At 40.4% G+C, this 25,711-nt stretch overlaps 1 protein-coding gene across 1 annotated transcript in view; it reads left to right on the top strand.

The window, feature by feature from the left end:
- The first annotated feature begins 1,607 nt into the window (after positions 1-1,607).
- SLC4A4 (solute carrier family 4 member 4) overlaps positions 1,608-25,711 on the top strand; it is a 353,101-nt gene continuing 328,997 nt past the window's right edge. The window contains exon 1 of the mRNA XM_027058126.2: positions 1,608-1,740. The gene's annotated coding sequence lies outside the window, so the exon portion shown is untranslated. The remainder of the gene's footprint in view (positions 1,741-25,711) is intronic.

Below are 25,711 nucleotides of genomic sequence, written 5' to 3'. Positions count from 1 at the left end.
AATAACCTGCTTCCTAAACACTGGTGAGGTACAATAGATCTCTTCCAGTTTTAAATACTAGTAAAAAAAGCTTCTGTCCCTAAGTTATTTTCCTCCAGAATATTTTTTTCTGGAGGTCTTATTAGTTACGCTTAGTATTGAAGAAAGATTTGGAACCAGGAGCGGGCAGTCTGTATGTGAAATTACTTTTCTTGGGTTTTATGTATTTCGGCTGTTACTGTCAAAAACCGCAGTTTGGTCAGTGACTTCCACACATATATTATATATTGATATGTATTAATAGGAAATGTATGTACACTTGCATCATTTACCATGTGGCTCAAATCCATTTAGTGGCTGTTCTCTAGCAGTACCCACAACATTAGATGGTGTCTGTGCTGACGGTCTGTTGTATCTTAATGGTTTACTTAACTGATCACAATGGGACTGGGTCACTGATACATTACTAGTATTATTTGCTTGGCAAAGCGTATTTAAACGTCATTAATTAGCCTTAAGAACAGTGAATACAAATAATAACTTTGTACGCGCAAGAAAACTCCCTCGGATGGCTAAAGATGTTCCTCAAAGTGCCCGAGGAAGGCAGGTTATTGCCTTCAGGACAAGGTCGAGAACGGTGCTTCCCCGGACATCCTTTACTGAAGGTGAACGATGACTGGTGTTCTGGTAGCACTCTCTTCGACCTACACGCCTCAAGTTTTATAAAGTAGCCTCGAGAGTGATCTGGAAACGCGAGCGCCTTCAGTTCTGCCTGAGAGAACAGGCTCTCCCCAGCAGGGAACGGTGGTGAATAAGACAAAAAGCTGGACCGAGCAGCTAGCTCAGGGCGTGAGAGACAAGGAACCAGGGAGGGCGAAGGCAGCCGGCCGGGAGCCGGGTCGTCGGCCAGTTCCAGGCGGGCGCGGCGCGCAAAGCCGGAGCCCCCGGCGGAGGCGGTGCGGCCCCAGGCCCCTCCCCGCCGCCGCGGATGCCCGGGCGGCTGACGCCGAGCGGCGGCCCCGAGCGGTGGGGGCCGGGCGGCGCGAGCGAGGGCAGGGCAGGGGGCCGGCCGAGGCCACTCGCGGCTTTAAATATGGATCGCGGGCTCACGCTCGTGGCACAGCCTCCGCCGCGGCCGCCTTTCCCGGTTCCCCGTCCCCCAGCTCGCTCCCGGGGGTGCCCGGGCCGGTCACCGCTGCTGCAGTGTTAGTTACTGGCAAAAACATCGGAGATCCCCATAAATACGCAGAAGCTGCAGAAGGCAAAGTAGAGTAGACGCCCGCGCTCACACACACTCGCTCGCCCCGCACCACGCGGGCCGTGTAGACATCCCCCCCCCCACCCCCCGCCCGCCCGCGCCACCTTCTCCCCCTTCCTCGTGGGCCGTTCGGGTTCCAGTCCTGCCTGCTCCGAGGACCCTCCCGCCCCAGCGCCCTCGCCCCGTCCTCGCCTCCCTCCGCCCCGGAGCGCGCACCCACCCAGGCGGCAAAGTTGTGACTACTTGGGCGCGGGTGGCTCGCGCCCCGCTCGATCCGCGCCGCGAGCCGACAACTTCCCGCGGCTCGGCCCCGCCGCGCCCCGGGCCCGCGCCTGCGGGGATCCCGCGGGGCCCCCAGCCTCCGGTCCCGGCGGCGCGCCGGGCAGCGCTTCGGTGGCGGCGGCGGCTGTGGTGGCAGCGAAGGCGGCGGCGGCGGCGGCGGCCGCTGCAGCCCCACACTCCGCCGCCAACCTGGAGGAGCGACGGAAGGCGGACCCCAGGAGGTGAGCGCCCGGCCGGGGCAGCGGCGGGGAGGGTCGGCCGATCCCCGCCTCGCGGCGCAGGCGGCGGCGGCGGCGGCGGCAGCGGGCGCAGGGGCGGCGGGCCCAGGGGCCGGTCCCGGAGGGCGCGCGGGCGGCCTCGGCGCACTCGGGGGGAGGGAGAAAGAGGTCAGTTGCGGGCCGGGCATCCCCTGGGCTGGGCGCCCGCGGAGTATGGAGGCTGCTTCCGCGGCAAAGTACTTTTTTTGTGTGTTTGTTGTTTCCTTCTTAGCGTTTAGAGGAGCACTTTGAGAAGTCCTATATCTCCCCCAGTGTAGAGCCCCCTGCGCGTAGCCAGGCGTTGTTGCCCGGACTGTGGGGCCAGCGTACGCGGCGGGCTGGTCTCCGGCGCAGTGACACGTGTGTTCCTGTGAGCTTGGGTGGTCCCAGTGTGGCCGGGCACCTGCTGGAGGGGGAAACGTCCCCAAACCCACCAATGGGGGAGTCTTGGGGGGGACTCTTGGTACCCCACTTGACTGCCCGCTCCGGGACGGAGCGTGCACATCTCTCCCTGGCACACCGAAAGCGGGGGGTGAGTCAGGCAGATTCTCTGCAAGTGGCACACACACAATTATTTGCAATGGATTTGGAAAGGGGAGGCCGAGGTTAAACTGGGATTTCTCTTGGCCGGCGACAGTGGAGCTCTTCCTCAGGTACTGGGCAGCATGTGCGTCTTGGCAAGGAGGGGTGATTTCTTTTTTCTTAAGTGCATTTTACCCAGCCTTTGCCAGTCCGTTAATAACAGTCACCAGAGAAAGGCAGGAGTTGGGAACTACATTCAGCAAACTGCAGCAAGCACCACAAGTTCTTAAAGGAAACAAAAGAACAACAACAACAACAACAACAACAACAGCAGCAAGAAAACCAAACAAAAACCACAACAAGCCCTGACCTTGACTTAAGAGATGGAGAAGGAAGCCATTCTGCCTCTGTTCTACCATCGTAAAGCATTCCCCGCCCCCCCCCCCCCCCCCCAGTTCCTTGTAAAACTTCTGTTTTTTCCATCCTTCATTCCTTCTCAAGGCCTTATCTTCTCAGCATGATTACCCGCAGCAAGCTCTCTTCAGTCTTGGCAATGAAGAACAGTTAACCGCTTTGGTCTACCCTCATCACTGCCTTTTACATTTCACTTCAGTGTTGGGGAAAGTTGCTCCTAATGGGAAATCATGAACACTGGGCTGTACTAAACACACATTGTCTTAAATCCTGGAACAGTTCCTTTCCTGAGAGACACTGCATTGTGCAGTATTTCTCTTTTATTCTTGTATCTGGGACTTGGACTTAGAATACTACCTGAACTAAAGTGAACATTGCCCACTAGGGTTTGTTTTTTTTTTTTTTTTTCCATTTTGATTTGAATGGTTTCTTCCGAGCATTTAAACCAGTATGCAGTAGTGCCTTATAACTAATGTAATGTCTTTTGAAAAGGTTTCTAAGAAGTCTCCTTGTATCTATCACATTAGCATTTAAATAATTTTCAATATCATTATGGAACTTAGATTGAGGTTATTAGCATAACTTCATTCAGAGGAAGCAGTTCTGCTTATTTGTCTATAGTTTTAATAACTGAGAAAAAACTTTTACTTTCATTTTAAAGTTAAATACAGTGATAGGATTCTGTTCTCTTTATATGAAATCTGGACATTGAATTGTTTTAACTTTATCTCAGAATATCTAAGATAACACAAAAACTCCCACATAAATGGATAGAAAGAGGAAGGTAGTATTCTTACGAACAGTTGAGATACAGGACATTTGTAAGAATGGGGGTGGGAGGGATAAGATTGGATGTTTGGATAGTTCCAGGCATATCTACCTTTAAGAAAAAAGAAAACTAAAAAAACCCCTCCCCCAGCATTTTCTATGAGTGTTTTCTTTCTATATCATTTAATGTTTTGAGGTCATTCTGGAGACTTACTAACATATATAAGGCACCTTAGCCAATGAGATTGACAGAATATACAAGTTTATAATGATGTATCTCTTTTAGTTCATTTTCTCAACAGAAAATAACTTTAAATGTTTGTTAGTGTTACTATTCTAGTTTTTTAAATGATTAGAATAAATTTGGAGTTTACAGTAATGTGTAAAAAGAATACAGGGAATCATTTAGAGAAAAAAATATGATAGAAATCGGGTAAACTTTGGGACAACTGCCAGGATGGTCTGGTGGTAATTTCATTTTTCACTGAGCTCTGGCAAGTGCAATTTTGAGGTTCTGATCCTTTGTTCTGATAATAAGAAAGATAGTCTGGCCATAGCTTGCATAGTAAAGAAAAACACAACACTTAAGGAAAGGAAATACACATTAGCTGGTGAATCATGTAGATAATCATGTTTCTTTGCTTGCCTCTGAGGGCGCTGCAGTCCATAAGGACTCCTATTGTTAGGGGAGAGCGTCCTGAGGAGAATTCACTGCTCCTTAAGTGAGTGTGGCAATAGACAACATCCGCTTGTTTCTTGGAGTTTCATTGTGTTCACTTTTAATAATATGCATAAAATCTGTGACGGGGTTGATAACAAGACTGGGAATGGAAAGAACCAACTGAGAAGAGAAGGATATAATGATGTGAAAGTTTCTAAGTACTTTTTCCTTGATTGCTAAGTGGAAAGAATCAGGGTACCTGATTTGACGGGACAAAGGAAGCTCTGAGGAGAACACATATCTCAGTTCTCACTGTTGATGCAATTTCTGAGGCCAACGTATGATTTAGGAAATGTATCTGTTTTGGGGAAGTTATTTAGCACAATGGATAGTATAGTGTAGGAACATCCAGGAAGTTAGTAAGTCTTTACAAAACTAGGTCTTGCTACTTTCAGGATTTTTTTTTTTTCATAATGCAGGAATTTTAAGGGAAGGGAAAAATAATGTTTCTTTCATATAAGGTCAGGGGTTGTATTCCAAATGTATTTTGCTTCTCCTGGTATCTCCATATTTAAGATGTTTGTGTCACAGAATAGAAAATATGCTACTGTCCTTCTAACATAACAAGGATATTTTATATCCCTGTGGTGCCTGCCTTAGTTATTTTTCCAGTAGTGGAGGTGGGTTTTCCTAACTTCCCCTTTTCCTCATTTATTTTGTCTTATGTACATTGACACACACACACACACACACACAGACACACACACACACACAAATACTACTCATTTGTAGAGGTGGATGATTTTATTTTACCTAAACCCATATTTATGACTGTCATAATGACTTTGTGGCAATGACTTTGTACATGGCTCTAGTCTCAGCAGTACAATGGCATTTTAAACAAGGCATCAAAAGGTCAGGCGACCAGGAATGGAGATGGATTCATTTACCTGCTGTAGTAAAGGAGAAATAAAACTTTTTTCCTGGTCTTTTCATGATGTTCACAATTTTATTCCTTAATGATAAAGTCTTACTTGCCTTTGAATCAAGCCATATATGTATATATGTATATGTGTATATTCAATATATACCTATACATATATATATTCAATATATACATCCAATAAATATCTGTATATATGTATATGTTCAATCTATATCTATATATCTATATATTCAAAAAAAGATAGAGGTAGAAATAGTCATGGTGAAACCATGTATATCTGCAGTTGTTTTCATGAGCCAAAACATCATCTTATTATTCTTCCCTGCAAATTAAATAGATGAAAGGAATTATTATGCTCATTGAAAAAACAAGGAAATTACACTCTGTATGCTTTTCATTCATTCTTTCTTTTTTTTTTTTTTGTATGCTCTTCTTAACCTAAGTGGAAAATTATTGGTGGAGTGGGGATGAACCTTTTCTCTTTGAACTAGTGATACCTATGTATTGAATGACTGTCATCAAATGGATGAATGTTGTTTTAGCCACAGCTGAAGATACTAAAGCAGAGAAATGTTTATCCTGGTTTGAAGGGATGGTTCCAGTCCCTGTTAGTGATTCCGCTCCTCAGCAGTGCCCATTTGCCTCAACTTCATCTCCTCTCCATTGGTTCCAGGGGGCATTTCACTGGTGAAGAGGGTTCAGTTTGCGTGCAGCAATTTGAGCTCCGGTTTTTAAGAGCTAACTTCTGTTTTTCGTGGAGAGTGCATAAAGAAAGAAGTTACATGAAATTAAGATGCTAAAGGAAATAAATAACCACAAACAGATATTTTTTTTTTATCTTGTGGATTATTGTGTAGAAAAAGGCTATCCTTGAATTTTTGTATTGGAAAAAATATGTAAATAAAACTTGTAGTAGTATATTTTGGGGGAATTTAAAAAATCAAGATTAATAAAAATACAAAATGAGAAAGGAACATATTTTCTTTTTAAAAAAATTGTTTTTAATGTTTAAGAGAGAGAGAGAGCAGGGGAGGGGCAGAGAGAGCGGGAGAGACACAGAACTCGAAGTGGGCTTCAGGCTCTGTGTTGTCAGCACAGAGCCCGACGTGGGGCTTAACTCACGAACTGTGAGATCATGACCTGAGCTGAAGTCGGACACTTAACCGACTGAGCCACCCAGGTGCCCCAGAATATATTGTCTTTAAAACTGATATTATGTTCTATGAGTGAGACAACCAAAAAAGTTCTTCATAATATCTTGTATAAGAAGTCATTGGTTTCTTTTCTTTTACTGGAAGTATATTTATTGATTGATAATGTCCATTATAATATTTGCAAATAAGTAAACTTGTGGGATCTGGACTTCTGTGTTAGTTAATTCTAGCTTTGGCCTGGAGACTAGTGTTCACTGATGGGGTCCAGTACTAGCTTCATCTATTTGGAACTCCTATAGTTGGCATATTCTTCAGCAAAAAAGCTCCAAGCAAGCAAAATAAAGGGTTAAAAAAAAAAAGATATATTGCAGAAGATTCACTTTACTCATAGGTGATCTCTCAGAATCTGTTTACTTTGAATTCATGTACAGTTCTAACATGACTGATTATAGCATTTCTAATCCCATAGCAAACACTGAATTACAAATTAGAAGATAGGAATGGTCTGATATTGGCAGCTACATGGATAACATTGAAAAGTGCCAGGGGACAGCTTGGGAGTAAAGGAAGAGACAGACCAAATACTAAAAGCAGATGTAAGAATTACAGCAAACACAGTGGTTAAGGGCTAGTTAGGTGTACGATTCCCATCTGTCTATCTGTCTATCTATCTGAAGATTTTATGGAAATATAAAATGTATAAAGTATGCATGTCAATGAGATACAAGTAAACAGCTTGGCCATTTACCTAAGTGAACACACCAAGACCAAGATACAGAACACTGTTAGCAGCCAGGAGCCCCCTTTTCCTCCCCCAAGCCGTTATTTCCCCACAAAGATAACTTCTCTCCTGACTTCTGAGATTATACGCTATTTTTATCTATTATTGAACTTTCTACCAGAATGTATGTTGCGTAACTTTGTGTCTGACTTCTTTTGCTCAGCATTATGGTTGTGAGATTCATTCATGTTTTGTGTGTAGCTGCAGTTCATTTAGTCTCATTGTTCTGCAGTATTCTGCATTATGAGAACGCCACAATTTAGTTATCATTTTGCTCTTGATGGATATTTGGATTGTTTCTTGTTTTTGTCTATAACACATAGTGCTGCTATGAACATTCTCACATATGTCTTTTGGTGAACATGTGGGAATAAGAGATTGTGCCTTCCTTCAAAAGTGGCACCAGTTTATACTCCTACTGGCATCTGTAAGTGTTTCGGCATCCTTACAAACCACTGGTATTATCTCTTTTATTTTAATCATGTAGGTGGATGTAAAGTTGTATCACATTGTGGTTTTAATTTGCATTTCCCAAGTATCTTTTGTTCCTTGTTCCTTTTTGTATGTTTATTGGCTATAGTCTTTTATGTAAAACTTGTTCAGGTTTATTGCTCATGGAGTTTTTGTCCAGTATGTTATCCTAAGTAAGAGAGATTTTAATACCTGGGAAGTAAACTTCTTTTATTTGGTTTAGAAAACTCAGATAACCATGCACACACTTATTCACCAGTGTTTCCATATAATAAAATAAATGCGTGAAGATATTAACAACACTTTGAACTTGTAAACGTCGTAGTCTGGATCTGTGAAACCCTGTCCTTAAAAAACACAACAACCAAAAAACACAACTTTAACACAGTGCTCATCAACATGCAGAACTTGTCTTCAATGCTTAACATAAGTATTGCCCAGTGACCAATAGAGATATGCACTTGGAAGGTACGGGCTAGAAACCCAGCTCTCTTACTTGCTAGTTATTTGATTTTGGAAATTGAAAAAATTATCTTTCTTTTTTCATTATTGAAATGATTGTAAAACCTAGCTCACAGAGGTGTTATGAGGGACAAATGAAGTGACCATTATGAAACCTTGCTCAGAACTGTAAAGGACTATACATATGTTAGTTATTATTGTTGTTGTTGTTCTGTTCTACAACATTCCTTATTCTTGAGTTGAATTGTGCCAGCGCTGAGAACAGTTCCTGACATATTAATAAATATTTGTTGGCTGAGTGAATGAACAACACTTTTAAGTATCTTTCTTGAGCTGTTCTTCCGAGTGATCCAAACTCAAGAAACATTTTTTCTCTAGGACTTTTATTTTTTATTGCTAAAGCTGAATTGGGAAAAGGGTTTATTAAATATCAACTTGAAAAATTGAGTCTAATAGCTAGCAGTTTGAGATCACCCGTTTCACTGCATCACTCATATCAACTTTATGTCCCCAAGTAACACACACAGCACCTGGAGAACCCTTGAAAATGATTATGGTGCTCTTCACCCCATGGGTGATCCCCAAAAGCTTACACACGGAATATTTTTAGCTTCTGTAATTAGAATCCTAGCCAACAAATTTCCAGATTTAAAATATTGTCATGGCGTCTCCAGTGCTGATACCTTGGAAACCATATTTCATGAAAAACTGAATGTTTAAAGATGAATAATAGCTAAAAACTGGAGCTTGTGGAGAGCCTTTCCAGCTTAATATGGACAAGGCATTTCTCACATATGTCGATTATAATATCAAAAGCAAACTTGCAGCCTATACCTGGTAAACATTTGTGGTAAAGCAACAATTCTTAATTCTTTGAAAGGTCTGATTCTCAAGTACTGTTTGACTGTAACTTCTGTTTTCTTCATCTGAAAAGAGGGTTAGGCCAAATATTTATTTATAAATTACATAGAATTAAACTTTGTATGACTTTTGTTTTCAAGAATTATAAGGTAAGTAATAGTATGTATCCCCTTGCAAAATCAGGCTTGCAGCAGAAGGAATTTGGATGTTGATGTGGAAATTTAATTAGATTTTCTAACCCAAAGACTGATTTTCTTTTCTTTTTTATTGTAGTTGAGTTTTTGTTGTTTTTCTTTTGAGAGCTGGTGGTGGTCTTGATTGGTTGGCTCTTATCACTGAAGTGTATCTGTTTTGTGGCACTCAGAGTTCTGAGTACGTAATATACTCCTTCAGAATAACGTAAGTCGGTCTGCATTTTTGAGGACGTTTACATTTCAGGCAGCATCCCTCATATGTGCTTGACCCGAATGTGGTTGCTTTCGGGTGATTTAGTGGAAAATGGAATCATCTGGTGTAGTAGACACCTTTTGTTTTCTGTTACAGACATAATGCTATGGAAATTGAAATAAATACTAAGGGTAATTATGGTGAGCCTTGTGAAACTACTGGTTTAAAAATAGTGGATTTCAGAAAACATCTTCTGTTTTGGGTGATTTCACTCCTGTGAGAAGTTAAACTGGGTCGTTATGAAACAAAAGCATCCAGGCATGTCTGTGTTAAATGCTGGAAGCAAGGCTCCTCCCTTTGGTGTCTCCTCGGCACATGAGACTTTTAAAAAGCCTTGGTGCTAGGCCTGGACTTAGGGAAGAACAACTATTTAAGGAATAGGATCATGACAATAATATCTAAACTTCTATCCCATGGGCATGGGGTTAGCTCTTCCATTTCTCATGCTCTTCAGCTTGGAAATCTGTTATCTTTATGGCCCGTTGGGAATATTTATAATGTCTTTAATACAAACCAGGTTTTTGTACCTTCTACCCTTGAACGATCATGAATGAAGTTCTGGAAGCCTTATTTGGTGAAACATGTTTGTTTGGAGGGAGGACTCAGTGAGATCATCGGTGAGACTGAAGGTTGAGTGGACCTTGAGTGTTGATGGCTGCACTCCTGAGACCCTCCCCGTGTGTGCTGCATGTTGACTGCAGCTGCGGCAAGACCTCACAGTAGAGCTGCTTCAGAAATTCCTTCATTCCTTTGACCTCGAGAGACTAGGTCTTTCGGAATGCGTGATGAGCACTCATGATGTTAGCAGAGTAGGGCCTCATGGTAGGAGATTGCTGAAGTACTGATTACAATCGCCTTCAGAAAATTGCTGAGCGTTAACACATTAAGCAGAAGCACACAGCTCACACGTTTGCACTTTTTACAAGTTGGGCTCCTTTGCCAGGGAAAAGAAAGAAGGCAGATAGGAAATGTCTTAAAAGATTTAGATAAATGGGATCAGATAATTTCCCTTGAAAAATACGTTAAGAAATGAAACAAAACACTCATCCAAAAACATCAGAAGAAAATACGGTTCAGGCACTCACACATTTTTACTGCCAAAACTCTAGGCAGTGAAGTCTACATTTTAACCAATCACTTTATTGCTTATTGTTCTGCACTGCCCTTTGTTTCACTGGTGTGCATGTGGTCCTACACTGTATGCTTCCTCACTCTGCGAACTGGGTCAGAATATCTTTTGTGGTCCTCACAGGGGCTAGCATATTTATTATTATTATTATTATTATTTTTATTTTTATTTGTTTTGAGAGAGAGAGAGAAGGAGAGAAGGAGAGAGAGAGAGAGAGAGAGAGAGAGGGAGGATGAGTGGGGGAGGGGTAGAAAGTGAGGAAGAGAGAATCCCAAGCAGGTTCCGTGCTGCCGGTGCAGAGCCCAATGCGGGGCTCCAGCTCAGCAACCATGAGATCATGACCTGAGCTGAAACCCGGAGTTTGGCGCCTAATCGACTGAGTCACCCAGACGCCCTGGCAAGCATATTTTATAATGAAAATGCTTATTTTTATGGAATGATAGTCACTTAAAAAATCTGGACAAACCAATCAGAGACACCCAGTCATCATACCCAGCTTTATCTAAACTCTATTTCTTCTAGAGATATTCCTCCAGTAAGTAGCTGTGATCACTACTGTCATGTCTTTCAACTATTTCTTGTGAAATTTGTTGTCATGAAGTTTGGAATCCAATATTTTGGGGACAAAACTTTATTGTTAGGGTTTGTGATGTGTTAATATAGTTCCTTGGAAAAATTATTTAACCTTTCTATTTAAATATGACTATATTTCATCTGTTCTGTGAATTGGACACAGTTTTATTTAATATTTGCTTGAGATTAAAAGTGAGTTGTTATTGATGAGGATGTGGAGAAAGGGAAACCCTCTTGCAATGTTGGTGGGAATACAAACTGGTGCAGCCACTCTGGAAAACAGTGTGGAGGTTCCTTAAAAAGTTAAAAGTAGAACTATCCTATCATCCAGCAATTGCACCACTACGTATTTACCCAAAGAATACAAAAATACTAATTCAAAGGAATACATGCACCCCAGTGTTTATAGCAGCATTATCTACAATAGCCCAGTTATGGAAATAGCCCAAATATCCATCAACTGATGAATGGATGAAGAAGATATGATGGAATATTACTCAGCAGTAAAAAAGAGTGAAATCTAGCCATTTGCAATGACATAGATGGAGCCAGAGAGTATTATGCTAAGTGAAATAAGTCAGAGAAAGAAAAGTACCACATGATATTACTCATATGTGAAATTTAGGAAACTAAAAAAATGGTCACAGGGGAAAAAAAGAGAGGCAAATGAAGAAACAACCTCATAACCATGGAGAACAAACTGATGGTTACCAGAGGAGAGAAGCATGGGAGGATGGGTTAAACAGGTGGTGGGGATTAAGGAGTGCACTTGGGACGAGCACCAGGTGTCCTATGGAAGTGGCAAATCACTATATTGTACACCTGAAACTAATATTACACTGTATGTTAACTAACTGGAATTTAACTAAAAACTTAAGAAAAAATCAAAGTGAGTTGTTGGTCCTTAATTTTTTTTTTAATTTTTTATTTTTATAATTGTAGGCTCACACGAAGCTGCAAAAATACAGTACAGTTTTTACGTAGCCTTCCTCCAGGTTTCCCCAAAGAATACTGCTCTTAAGTTTTTAAAAAGGCATTTACTTAAAAAGATTTATTAGGAATTGCAATTTTTATGCCTTCTCTGAAGAATAGATACTAGGTATTGTAAAAAATGCAGAATTAGACACATCTAGTGTTCTCTGGGTTTCAGTTGCAAAGGTGTTCCCGTGGTTGGCAAGGGTGAAGAGTCCTTCGTTTATTCACTTCTGTGAATTTGGTGGTTGCCTCATCCAAATAATTTTTTAATATTGATCGTGTTTAACTGCAACTTTTAAATCCAGGTGTTCTCACAAAATCTCTGGAAGATATAACATAAATATAAATGAGGGAAAATAGAAATCTTTTATGGTACCAGTATCAGGGCTCCACGATAATATTGGAATTATGGAAAGGTGAGAGAATATCATTGTACTGTCCATATAGCTATATGTTAGGTGTATATTTGCCTTGTAATATATGTGCCTTACAATATATGCAAATGCACAATATATTGCAACATCTGAGGATCGATGTTTTATTATATATATTATTTCCAGTGAATATTCTCAGTATGTTTCACTGTTCTTTATATTCACAAATATTACATCTGAATGCATATTTGAGTTCAGTTATAACCTTTTAATAGGGATCTTCTAATGCTGTTATGTCTCTGTTCATCCATGTGTCTGAACCTTATACAGTTTTACCTAGAATGTTCCCTCGGAGGTTAGGTCTCGCAGAGACAGACATAACTGGGGAAGGTGTAGAGAAATGCGCTACATATCATAAGAATAGAGGAGTGTCTTTCAGGGAACAGACAGAAATCTGTTTGAATGCTTATGATCTTGAGAGTGAAGTCTGAAAGGAGACCTCATCTACGCCTAATGTCATGAACACTTTACCCCAAATCCAAGAACACCAGAACTAGGAGGGCCATTTACAACTTCAAGAAATAAGTTTAGCATAAATTAGTTTAAATTTATGTAGCGGGTATTTAACGTGAGTGCTTTTTCACTCCAAGAGGAGAAAAGGCTTTTTTAAGAGGATATGTTCCAGGACAAATCTTTGGGTAGATTAAGTATTCCTACAATTTAAAAGAGCATGAATGTTTTTGGTAAACAGACCCTTTTGGATGGTATTCTCTACTCTCTCATAGCATTTTGCTCATGTCACTTACCATTTTGTAGAATAATTTCTTGTTCTTTGATGTCACTGAATATTGGTTGGGAGGATTGTGGGTTTGACCTCATGAGATGTTTCCTGTAAAGTTGACCTGCCTTGGCATGTCTTATCTCAGCTCTGGACCTTGACGCGAAGGCACTAGTATAAGTGCATTGTTACACATGAGGTTATTAAAACATGATCAGATCATTGAGACCTTATAAAATTTCCCTGAATCAAGACCACACCTTGCTGCTGATAAAATGAAATTGGATGTTATTTTTGAATTGAAACCAGCGCCTTTGGTTCTGGACTCATTTGGGATAATTCCACTAATCTGAAATAGTTTGCTTTCCCAATTAAATGAGGTTTTTAATTTTATTAAAATTATTTTGTGCAGGTTTAAAAATCATTGTGTTAGAGAACTTTCTTAGCTGTAATACTATACTTACAAATTAGATACAGTTTGGGAAGTTCAATGCCACAACTTTTGGCTTCTGTTATGGAAGGACTCTAGTATATGGGCTTGAATAATAGTGTATTTATATAAAAACCAGAAAAAAAAAACCCAACAACAGAATACAACAGGCTAGAGCATGTGGCCCAGGCTTCGAGCAATTTGCTGCTTGAGCTGGGAACTGGTGGAAGAACATCCAGTTCTGTAGAGACAGTGAGGGATTCATTTCTAAGGTAGAGATCCAGCCATGGGATCTACAGAAGTCTGATGACTTGGGAGCTACGGGTGGGGGGGCGGGGGAGTGTTAATGCCTGAAGCATGGGCAGTAGGTACCATGAGTTGTAGAGTCTGTGGAATCAAAGAAGAGGAAATAATATTTTAAGGAGACTGTTTCTGGGAAATTGTGAAACTGCTTAAATTGCAGGAGTGGTCTATTTATGTACTGTCATTGGAGTATATTCGCTTTAACTGAATTTTCTGATAACTGAAGCTTACCTATTTAAGTATCGAAACTAAAATTGTCTTAAAATATGTTTCTAATGTACATCATTCCAAAATAAATTGCACTTGTCACCTTTCTTAACAACACGTTGAATAGAATTTCCCCTTTTGCTCCTTTCTCCCGGTTGTCATTATGCAACTTAGCAATGCTCTTAGGGCTGGAGATGTGTGAAGCTGTTGCTCCTACATCAGGCATTCCCCTACTGTTGTGCTTTCTACACTGTTTTTGCGTATCTTTATGTTGTAAAGAGGGTGTCTCAGCTGTGCCTGCACAGGGCTTAAAGGTCTGGCTGTTTTCTTACATGGTGGGCAGTGATCCCCAAGGGATCTATTTTCATAAGGAAATGCAGAGGCTTGGCCCAGAAGTGGGGGAGAGGGAGAGTGGAAGGTATTAGGCTTTCTGCTCCCTTGCCATGCCCCAGGGAGGAGACCTTAGTCATAATGGGAGGCAGGCTGTGAGACAAAGCTGAGGTAGTGCCAGAGGTGAGCTATGAGAGAGGGCTGCTTCCGGGTGCAGGGGGTGGGGGGCGAGTGTGGCTCTGGGGTGATGGAGCCTGAGGCGGTGGTTGTGTGCATCAGTGACGTGAACGTTTAGAGCATGTGGAGACCAGGAGAAAACGTCCTGGGTGGGAAAGTGGGATTCTGAAGTAGTCTTTGGCCATCAGTGAAAAGCCGGAGTCCATGGGCATGAAGGACAGGTGATGGGCATGGCTGACAAGACCCCAGGAGTGACGGGGTGGGCGGGGGGGGGGGGGGGGTGCGGTTTAAGAAGATGTTGAGAGGCGGCAGTCAGCCATGGCTCCTGAGGCCTCTTCACCGAGTGGAAACTCCCATCGAAGTTGATTTTGAGCCCGCACTGACTGTCAGGGTTTCGCCGCGCTGGTTGTGAGCATGGACTCTGGAGCCACAATGCCTGGGCTGGGGCCCCGTGTGCACTGCGTCTCAGCTTAGGTTCTCCCGGGAGCACTTTCTGATGGCTCAGCAAGTTTCTTGGGGCTTGTGCGGAGGGGTGGTCCCCGCCAGGGCGCGAAGGAAGCCGGACTGGGCAGAGGGGCGTGTGCAGGTGCCATTCCGTAGCAGGTGCCATTACCCAGGCGTCCGTCGGCGGCTCCCAGCAGGCTCTGGAGCCCGGAAGGTCCTTCAGAGCTCGTCCACCCTGAGCCCAGGGAGCCCACGCCGCCCAGGCAGGAGACGTGGGCCGTCCTGCAGCAGGGGCGTGACCATGGGTCAGGTGGCTCTCTGCTTCTAAGACCGTTTCTGAGCAAGACCGAGCCGAGCATGGCGAGTACGGATCCAGCCGGGCCCAGGCAGCACCCCAGTCCTGAAGCGGAGATGTGGGCCGTGTGCCCGACACTCACAGACGCCGTGCCTCATGCCTCCGGCCACCCCGGGCTTCCAGTTCTTCAGCAGACCCTACCTCATTTTCTTCCTGGGGTTTAAGTAAGTTAACATAAGTGAAATACTCAGAAGCGTCTGCAGCACGTAGTAAGTATGATTCAGCTGTTAGTTATTATGTTCACACCTAACTTCATCAGCTCTACCCTTCCCTTATAATACGGTTCTTTTAACTCACTACGAGTTTGCGGGCAGGCTGACGTTCTCATTATTAATTTGTATCTGATTTTCTTTGCAAGAGAAAACATGTGACAGTGTCTTAGTACGAAATCATTCAAGGTACTATATGTCTTAGTAGCATTTGCACTTTTAGTTTTTTACCAGAAGATGCAAAAGGAATAATCAATGCTGTTGGAATTTGAAGGATTTGGCCGTATAGTGAGTGAAATTTTGGGGCAGGTATGTGTGGTGTTCTTAGCCTCCCTCAAAGTAACTTCTGTAAGGATCCTCTGAGTTTACAGGGAGTGAACCCTCTGCTGAGCTGACCTGGGGAATGGTTCACGAAAAGCATTTCATGACCAAGTGATAGCGTCCACCTGAGAAGGTCCTGGGAGTCTAGGTATTTGTCTTTCCTGTCACTCTGGTACTAGAGCTAAACATTGCAACATACAATCAATAAATACAACATTGCCACTTAATTAAATTGCTTCATTTCTTAAACACTTCAGAATCATTCTTTTTACTATTTCAGCATTTAAATTCTATAAATATAGCGCAGATCACCTGGAGTGTTTTAGAAATTTGGTTTAGATTCAAAGTAATGTTCTCATGGAGACTCAGTCTCTGCCAATTCATTTCTTATTCACTTGGGGACATGTCTAATTCCTTTGGAGAGTTTTTTTTATCTCCTTCATATTCATGTGGATGGGAAACATTTAATTTGAAATGACTGCCCCCCCATGTGGCAATTGTATCATATTGTTTATTTTTTTTAAATATTTTTTTAACCTTTATTTATTTTTGAGACAGAGAGAGACAGAGCATGAATGGGGGAGGGGCAGAGAGAGAGGGAGACACAGAATTGGAAGCAGGCTCCAGGCTCCGAGCCATCAGCCTAGAGCCCGACGCGGGGCACGAACCCATGGACCGCGAGATTGTGACCTGAGCTGAAGTCAGACGCTCAACCGACTGAGCCACCCAGGCTCCCCCATATTGTTTATTTTTAAGGAACTATCTGATGGTCCTGCTAACATTAAAGCAGAGATAAGATGTATGCTTGAAAATACTTCTTTAAGCGTATGATGTGTCTGTTTCTTCTGTTTGTACCAGTAGCCCATTATTGGCACCCCCTAATAAAGCCTGTAGAGCAGAGGAAGAAAGGCTTTGAAATAATTTTTTTAAGGAAGGCCTTCTTTGGATCCATTTTCCTCTTCAGTTTTAAGTTGCTTGTGGATATTCTTTTCATCTAAATGACGAAAACAATTTATCTTCTTTTAAAGGATGAGAAACAATTTTTCTACATATTTATTATATAATGATCTGTGGAAGATGAAGGTTATATCACATATTTGGTAAATATCAACCTGAGTCAATGAGAAATTTTCTTAGCTGTTTTGGCATTAATCTGTTTGGAGTTGAGCAGTCTATTGTGGGTTCCTTGCAGAATTCCATAGTTACTTTTGTTTATGTGAGGCAGGAGCCCGATGGAGATCATCTCGCTAAAGCAACCAGTGTTTTGTTTCCTCGCTATTGAGATTAGGAATGGAGAGCACATTTAAGATTTCACTTCCACATTGGGGGGTGGGGTGTTTGGAAGGCAAATATGGATAAAAGATTGAAGGTTAACTAATAGATGTGTAAAAGGTATTAATGTTTAAAGTGGTAAAAACTCATCTTGTAAACAAACCCTTTCTAAAAGCAATGATGACTTTTAAAATTGTGCATTTTGAGATTAAAATACATAACCCTCTTTTTAGAGAAATGTTGATGAGCTCGATCTAATGGGAAACAAGTCCCATATCCAAGAAGATTATGTGAGCACAGCTTTAATTCTCAAAAACATGAAATTATGATTTTGTATATATGATCTTTCACTGTGTCAGAGATATGAAGTAAAAAAATAATATTTGGGACAAAATTATTTATTGTCTCCAAAATGGACGTAGGTGTGGATGAGTTCTACTCTTGTAGGTTTAATTCCAAACTGACTACAGTTACTGTGTGGTCACTTTGCCGAGCATGGTCTGCTCATGACTGTTTAAAAACCACTTACTGCCTCCCTCTTTTTTTTTTTTTTTTTTTTAATGGATGCAGGTGGGTTTTTATGTGGGTTTTAGTTATACTCTGGTGAAGAAAAAATCTCAATCTTGGGTCACTGTTGTGAATTTTAAAGTGAAAAACTACAAACCAGAACATATTCTAGATAAGGAGGAAAATGGTCTAACCAAAATCATTTTTTAAAATAATTTTCTTAATGTTTGTTTATTGATTTTTGAGAGACTGGTAGAAGGTGAACAGGGGAGGGGGAGGGGGTGGGGAGAGAATCCCAAGCAGGCTCCATGCTGTCAGTGCAGAGCCCCACGCTCTGAGATCATGACCTGAGCCGAAATCAAGAGTCAGATGCTTAACAGACTGAGCCACTCAGCTGCCCCCAAATCATTTTATGTTTAAGTAGAATAGCTTATTAATTTCATTTAGAACATCCAACAAGGTTAATCAATTCTTAGATTGTTTATCTAAATTTATATACGTAGTGTAATGCAGCCATGGATACCTAAACAAATATGCATCCTTAGACGATAACTAACACAGTAGAAGTACATTGCACTAGATTTTAATTGCTCTCATAATTTTATAGATGAAATTGTTAGTAAATTCACTGTTTATTATATCACTTAAATCAAAGTCAGAAGAGGAAGGATACCTAATAAGCACGTCACTGTAAATTTTGCGAAACCACATTATTAGAATTTACGTTTCTCTGAAAATTAAGGACTAGTTTTTTACTTAGAGGACACTCAAAGGTTGACCGAAAGGAAAGGAACGTTCCATTTGGGTGTTGGTTGTTTGGTCTAATGATCTAAATGAAATGGAAAAAGAAGCATCGTCTTGTACTCAATTTCCAACAGTAAGCCTGGTGAGTTCACTTTAAGTGCGGTTTGCTGAAAATTGATGATGATTTTTAGCACTTAGCTTATCTCCAAAGCACTTTCCAAATGTTGAATAATTAATTGTCACAACCCCCGTGTGGGGGTAGAATAGCAAGCATGTCTTTCTGTTTACCAGGAAACCATTATGGCAGAGTCTGAAAATGTTGGTTTTTATTTTTAGAGGTTTCTGCTCTTTCCAAGGTGACCAGCTTTTTAAATGCTGTCCTGGTTTCCAGTCACAGGGTCATGGGAGAAGTTACCAAGGATGCTGAATACTTGAAAACTTTCTCTTCTAATTATTTCCCTATAGATTTCACTTTTCATCTTCTGCCTGCTCATCATTTGCAATACATTTAAAAAAAATGGAATATTAAGTATTAGTAAGTTTCCTCTCTGAAATTAGTATGATCTTTTCTTACCTGGTAAATTGAGAATTTTTAGCCTGGTAAAGTATGGGAGCAAATCAAAGTGGCAGAATAATTGCATCCTGAAAATGGTTTTAATAAATTAAAGGAATGACTCAAACAATAGTTTTTGTGACTTCAACTTAATCTTAGGTCTGAGGAATAATCAATGTAGACAATATATATGCTTAATAGTATATTATAAACAGTTGAGCTATGTGACATTTATAGAGGCCAAATTTGTATTGAAAAATTTGAGGAACGCCTGGGTGGGTCAGTAGGTTAAGCATCCAACTTTGGCTCAGGTAATGATCTTTTGGTTCGTGGATTCGAGTCCCATGTTGGGCTCTGTGCTGACAGCTGTCAGTTCTGTGCTGACAGCTCAGAGCCTGGAGCCTGCTTTGGATTCTGTGTCTCCGTCTCTCTCCCTCTGCCCCTCCCCCACTCATGCCCTGTCTCTCTCTTTCTCTCTCGAAGATAAACATTAAAAAAAAAAATTGTTATCAAGAAAGAATATGAGAGAGGCTTATTTAGACAAAATAAGTATAAAGTGGATAATTGAACACTGGAGTTAATAAATCCAAAAGGAGTTTGAGAAGAGAGGGGTCACAAGGGAAGGTGTGACAGAGTCTTGGGAAGGAAGGTGGGTAGAATTTATGGGATGGGTTCCGGTGGTGACTGCAGCCTACCAGATACCTACATCAGCCAGACCAATTCCTGGCTTGTTTCTGTTGCCAGTGTCAGGGTGTCTACTGATTAGCTCTCTGGAGAGACGCAGGATGAAGTCACCATGGCAGATACAGAAGGCTGTCCATCCCTCAGGTTCTCAGCCTTTGAAACAGAAAAGAGCCAGGACCTTCCTTTGAGAGCGGTTAATCCCTTTATGCCTTGAGAAACACCAGATAACAAAGAGAATGCTGTGGTGACTATTTTTCATGAATACTGAGTTTCTTTGTGTGTGACACACACCTTTGAAGGCAGAGCAGTTAGATTTTTCGTGTTGTTTCAAGGAGATGAAGTCCTAGAAATCAGAAGTGTCAGGTTCATACTTGTGCACTGAATGCAGGGATAGGTTCTTAATCTTGAGATCTGGAGTCTATGGCTGGGCTTTAGGGGGCCCATGAGCTCCCAGATATTGTTTACACAATTTGTGTATATATATGTGTTTGGAGGAGTGCATCCAAAGTATTCATGATGTTGCCAAAGCTGTGACATATGCAAGATGTTTAGTATCTAATATGGACTAGTGTCCTTTAAGAATGTTTATTTAGTCCCCTCCAAATAACAAAATATAATTTCCAGTTATCTAGTTCCTCAAAATCTGGATAGAAAGGAAATGAGAGCCTATCAGCTCCAGGATATCACCTCTAAAAATCTAATGTTTTTATGTTATCAGAAACATCAGAAAGTGCAATGATGCAATCACAGCCAGTGAACGTGGTTATTTAACTACAGTACATTAAATTTAGAAGGGCAAAGATCAAGTCCATCTTATCTGGAATCAGTCATGGGTTTCTTACAATCAGATCTGAAGAAGGTGTGCCCATAAGGAAAAGGCATTTATAATTTAGCTTACTTTCAGATATAAGGTGCTTTAATAGCATTTCTGTGGGAAACTGCTTGTTGAATATGGGATAGAACTCATATGGGAAGTAGAGAAATTCTTTGCCTCTATGTGTTTCTGTGTATAAGCAACGTAGCTGTTTTCCTGAATATTTGTAGATTAATTTTTATAAATAATATAACATTTATGTGAAAATTTTCAAATAAGGCCTTGATTACAACTCATAAGGGGAAACTTGATATTTAAAGGAATACTGCATTGTAACAGCATTGGTAAACACTAGTACAAAATAAGACCAAAAAATTAGTTTTTTATGTGAGTTTGTGCTTGGTTTTGGGGGAACAGGATTCAGTAACCTCATGAAATTATAGCAACATTTTAATTATATAATCATGTACCCATTTTTACTCTGAGGTTAGAATCCACAACTTTCATCAGATTCTCAAAAGACTCATGGCCCTCTAAAAAGTTAAGAATCACTTGCTTATAATGCCAGCATCTTATAGATGCTTATCTAAAAAGAAGTATTCTACAATTTTCAAGACTTTGCTCATTTTTAGAAATCAAAAGAAATTTAAAGACAGGTCATTGATAAGGAATAAAATGGTACATCAAAGTGGAGTTCAGAAGTACTAAAGGCGGCTATGGTCTGAATGTTTGTGTGCCCCCAGAATTCATATGTTGAAATCTTAACCCTCAAAGGTGATATTAGTAGATTCGGCCTTTGGGAAGTGATTTAGGTGAATGGGATTTGTGCCTTATAAGAGATCCCACAGAGCTCCCTCACCCTTCTGCCATGTAAATATACAGTGAGAAGTCTGTGACCTGGAAGAGGTCCCTCACCAGGCCTGGCACCCTGACCTCAGATTTCCACCCTTCAGACCCTCATTTCTGTTGTCTATAAACTTCTCACCTGTCGTATTCTATTACAGCAGCCTGAAGAGACTAAGGCAAACGGCTACAAGTTTTAGAGGTCTGTTGCACAACAATGTGAATATATTTTACACTACCAAACAGTACAGTTAAAAATGGTTAAGGTGGTGGGGCACGGGGATGGCTCAGTCGTTTGGGTATCTAACTTTGGCTCAGGTCATGATCTCCCAGTTCATGAGTTTGAGCCTCACGTCAGGGTCTGTGCTGACAGCCTAGCCTGGAGCCTGCTTTGGATTCTGTGTCTCCATCTCTCTCTGCCCCTCTGCCACTCGGGCTCTGTCTCTCTCTCTTTCAAAAACAAACATTTAAAACATTTAAAAATTGGCTAAGGTGGTAAATTTTATGTTATGTGTTTTCTATCACAATAAAAAAAGTGTTTAGGGCTGAGTACAGTGCTTGATAAATATGGATTAGATTTGACTGTGTAACTGTATGAGATGATAAGCAAGAATGAACAAACCAGTAACTCAATTATCCGAGGACCTGAGATTGAATATATGGGTTGAGATATATGGGTAATCCATAAATCTCATTATGACCAGTTGTTGGAACCATTTTTCGCATGAAATGCACATTCATTTTGATTACTTAAAAAAAAAAAGCAGGGGGAGAGGAAGGTTTCTTACCCTAGTGATGGGTTTGGGTTTCATTTCCTCTTACTGTGGTTGTCTACTGGAGGCAAGTCATGCAGTGGTTAAGTATTCAGACTCTGGCATCAGACTGGATGGTCATATTGCTTTGCCATTTGTGACTGTGGTCTTGGGAAAGTCACTTGACATCCCTGTGTTCCTCATCTGTAAAGTAAACATGACAAATGGGGTGCCTGGGTGGCTCAGTCGGTTGAGCATCTGACTCTTGATTTCAGCTCAGGTTGTGGTCCAAGGGTTGTATTCCCAGGGTCAGGGGATCAAGCCCCATGTTGGGCTCTGTGCTGAGCATGGAGCCTGCTTAAGATTCTCTCACTTTCTGTCTCCCTCTGTCTCATTTAAAAAAAAAAAAAAAGCATAATGAAATTACTGATGTCATAGGGTAGTTGTGGAGAATCAAATGCTCTGTGTATATTGACAGCAGTGTCTTTCCCACTGTAAGGACTTAATAATTGTTAGTTTATTACTACTTTTGAAGTGATGCCTGCCAATAAGTTAGATAAGATAATGCAGGCTGAAAGGACAGAAAAGAAACAAGGTGTTGGCTGTATTCCAAATGCCATAATAATTTCTTGAATAAATAGGAATTGACAGTTTATGTTACCGACACTAATCTGAAGTCTCATGGAGATTTTTCATTTAATGTGAATAGACACATGGGTATTCCAAGTAGAATATTTCTAAGCTTATTAATTCGGAAATACAAAAATTAAAAAATCTATAACCATGTTTGAAGATAAATGTATAGGATGTGCTTTCAATATCCTTAAAGGAAAATATGCCTGGGGCTCCTGGGTGGCTCCGTTGGTTAAGCATTTGACTTTGCTCGGGTCATGATCTCACGTTTCATGAGTTTAAGCCCCACATCAGTCTCTATGCTGACGGCTCAGAGCCTGGAGCCTGCTTCGGATCCTTTGTCCCCCTATCTCTCTGCCCCTCCCCTGCTCGTGTTCTCTCTCTCTCTCTCTCTCTCTCTCTCTCTCTCTCTCCCTCTCTCAAAATAAATAAAAATTTAAAAAAGTGTCCCTATAAGTACAAATCACAGTTGATTTTAAAACTATATATGATTCCCATCATTTGGTGGATATTTAGCTTTCTTCTTTTGTGTACACATAGACACACACACAGAGACATACACACAGACTATAAAATGCACTTTAAAACATTGGAATCAGATCATTTGATGAATAAACTTAATTTTCATTTGGAAAAAATGTGGAAAAGTGTTGGAATCAGATCATTTAATGAATAAACTTAATTTTTATTTGGGAAATATTCATGTGGAAAAGTATTAGAATCAGATCATTTGATGAATAAACTTAAATTTTCATTTGGGAAAAATTCATGTGGAAAAGTCATGCAAAATTTGTCACTTCACCATCTCCTCCATGATTTACTTCATGGTCTTCCAAACAACTTTGTATTTCGAAGAACTGCATGGAAGCTTTTTTTTTTTTTTTAACGTAGAAAAAATTAATGCTTGAGTTCTATTTGGTCTCTTCATTTATATTTGAGTTTAAGAAATTTGGGGGAGGCTTTCTTCCTTTGAGAAATTAAAAATAATATGATACAACAAGGTAATTGCTATGGACCTCTAGATATATTATTGGCTAATCATATCTCCAGATTAAAAATTATTAGAAATAAAATCTAATATTACACAGTTTATCACATTATATTAAAAGAGCTGTATTGTATGTGGAAGCAAACTTGGTTCATTCTTTTTTTTTTTTTTTTTGAGTACTAAAATTTCGTGATCTTATTTAATGATTTATCGGTTATGGTTTTCTTTCCTCTTATGGCCTTTGCTTTCATTATCATCACCTGTAGTCGTCTGTTTTAAATCCCCTCCCTGTTCATGGTTATGTGAAATTCAAGGTAACCTAATTGAGTTGGGTTCTAGGATGTCTGGATCTGTTTCCCAGGTTGCTTGTACCATCATTTGAGGATCCTGGATGAAACTCACATTACCCTCACTTGGGTCTAGGGTAATTGTTGTGATGGGGCCAAAAAGAAATTTGATATAAGATGAATATTTCTCACCTTTTTCCTGGAGTTTTCAGACTTGAAATTGACTTGTGATCAGTTGGAATGTTTTTATGACAAGTGACTTTAGTAACACCAGTAACCTTCTGATCTTTAGAATGGTTCTGTGCTCTTTAGGCAGTGGTAAAACTCTTCAGAAAGTCTGTGTTGGATGAATATTTCCTGCCCTTGAGGTTTATTCTGCATGATCAAAATAAGTATGACTTAAGTCACTCTACATGACATGGGCACATATTTAGTTTTTAATGCTCAATATAATACGCAAATCAAAAGGCTCTTCTACATTATTTGTGCTATTGGCCACTATATACTACATTTTTTACTTTTGAAATTAACAGTGACATTTTGTTTAACAGACACTGATTGTTTCGAGCATTGTATTCGGATCTTGGTAGAAAGAAGTATGGCCCATGTCTCCTGCAATGTCTAACAGCCCACTGGGGGAGATAATTCAGACACATTTAGAAAGTAGAATGCTACAAGGGTGCTGTAAGAAAGGAGCATGTAGTGTAGGTAAATGGGGTTCACAAGTGCAGGGGCAAATTTTTCTTTTTTTCCTTTTCTGTGTTCTTTTGAATACAATACTTAGATCACATAGTTTCAGATAATAAAGATGTATCATAAAATGTGGGTACTAGTAAACTCTTATGTAATGCATTTTGGACATTCAAATTTTATTCTTGGGTCTTTCTTCAGAATATTGCAAGTGTTGCAGCCTGTTAGAAAGTATTTCTCTGCAGTTATGTATGATACAGAACTCAACTTGCTCAGTTTCTGGTTTTCAGATGTACTTTTTTTCCCCCCCAAGGTGTTGTGGGAGACCTAGGTTTTAAAGGTAGCTGACTTTTGGGGTACCTGTGTGGCTCAGTGGGTTAAGTGTCCAGCTCTTGACTTCAGCTCAGGCCATGATCTCATGGTTCATGGGTTTGAGCCCCACATTGGGCTCTGTGCTGGCAGTGCAGGGCCTGCTTGGGATTCTCTCTCTCTCCCTCTCTCTGCCTGTCCCCCAATCGTGTGCTCTGTCTCTCTGTCTCTCTCTCTCTCAAAATAAATAAATAAACTTAAAAAAATAAAGATAAATTTAACAGTAAGTTATATTAAAAAATAAAAAAAATTCAGAACAAAAAAAAAATGAAGGTAATTGACTTTGTATTATGGTTAATTATGCCAAATGGAAATTGTTAATAGTGTCAAAAAATTATGGCTGTCAGAAAATGGGAAAATAAATTATGATTTACTCTTGGATTAACTCTTTATAACTTTCAGGAGATGCCAGTGTTTCATTTCCTTATTATTATTGTTGTTTTTATTTTATCGTTGTATGTTTTTTGAAAGGGCTGTTTCAGTGCTTTCTGTGATCTAATATACAGTTTTGTAAGGTGTTTGGCTATGAAAACCTATGAAAATTGAACATTTATACATTTTTTGGGGGAGAGCCATGTGACCACAATGATCTCTTTATTTCGTTTCTTACTTTTGCTTCCTCTGGGCAAACAGATGCTGCGAACACCCATAATTTTCTAGATAGTAAACAAGGGTATGGTTAGTATTCCATTTCTTTTTGTTGTTCA

This window comes from Acinonyx jubatus, chromosome B1 (assembly GCF_027475565.1).
Source record: "Acinonyx jubatus isolate Ajub_Pintada_27869175 chromosome B1, VMU_Ajub_asm_v1.0, whole genome shotgun sequence".
NCBI classification, from domain to species: domain Eukaryota; kingdom Metazoa; phylum Chordata; class Mammalia; order Carnivora; family Felidae; genus Acinonyx; species Acinonyx jubatus.
Note: the sequence above shows the minus strand (reverse complement) of the source record. Positions and strands in the feature narration are given on the sequence as shown.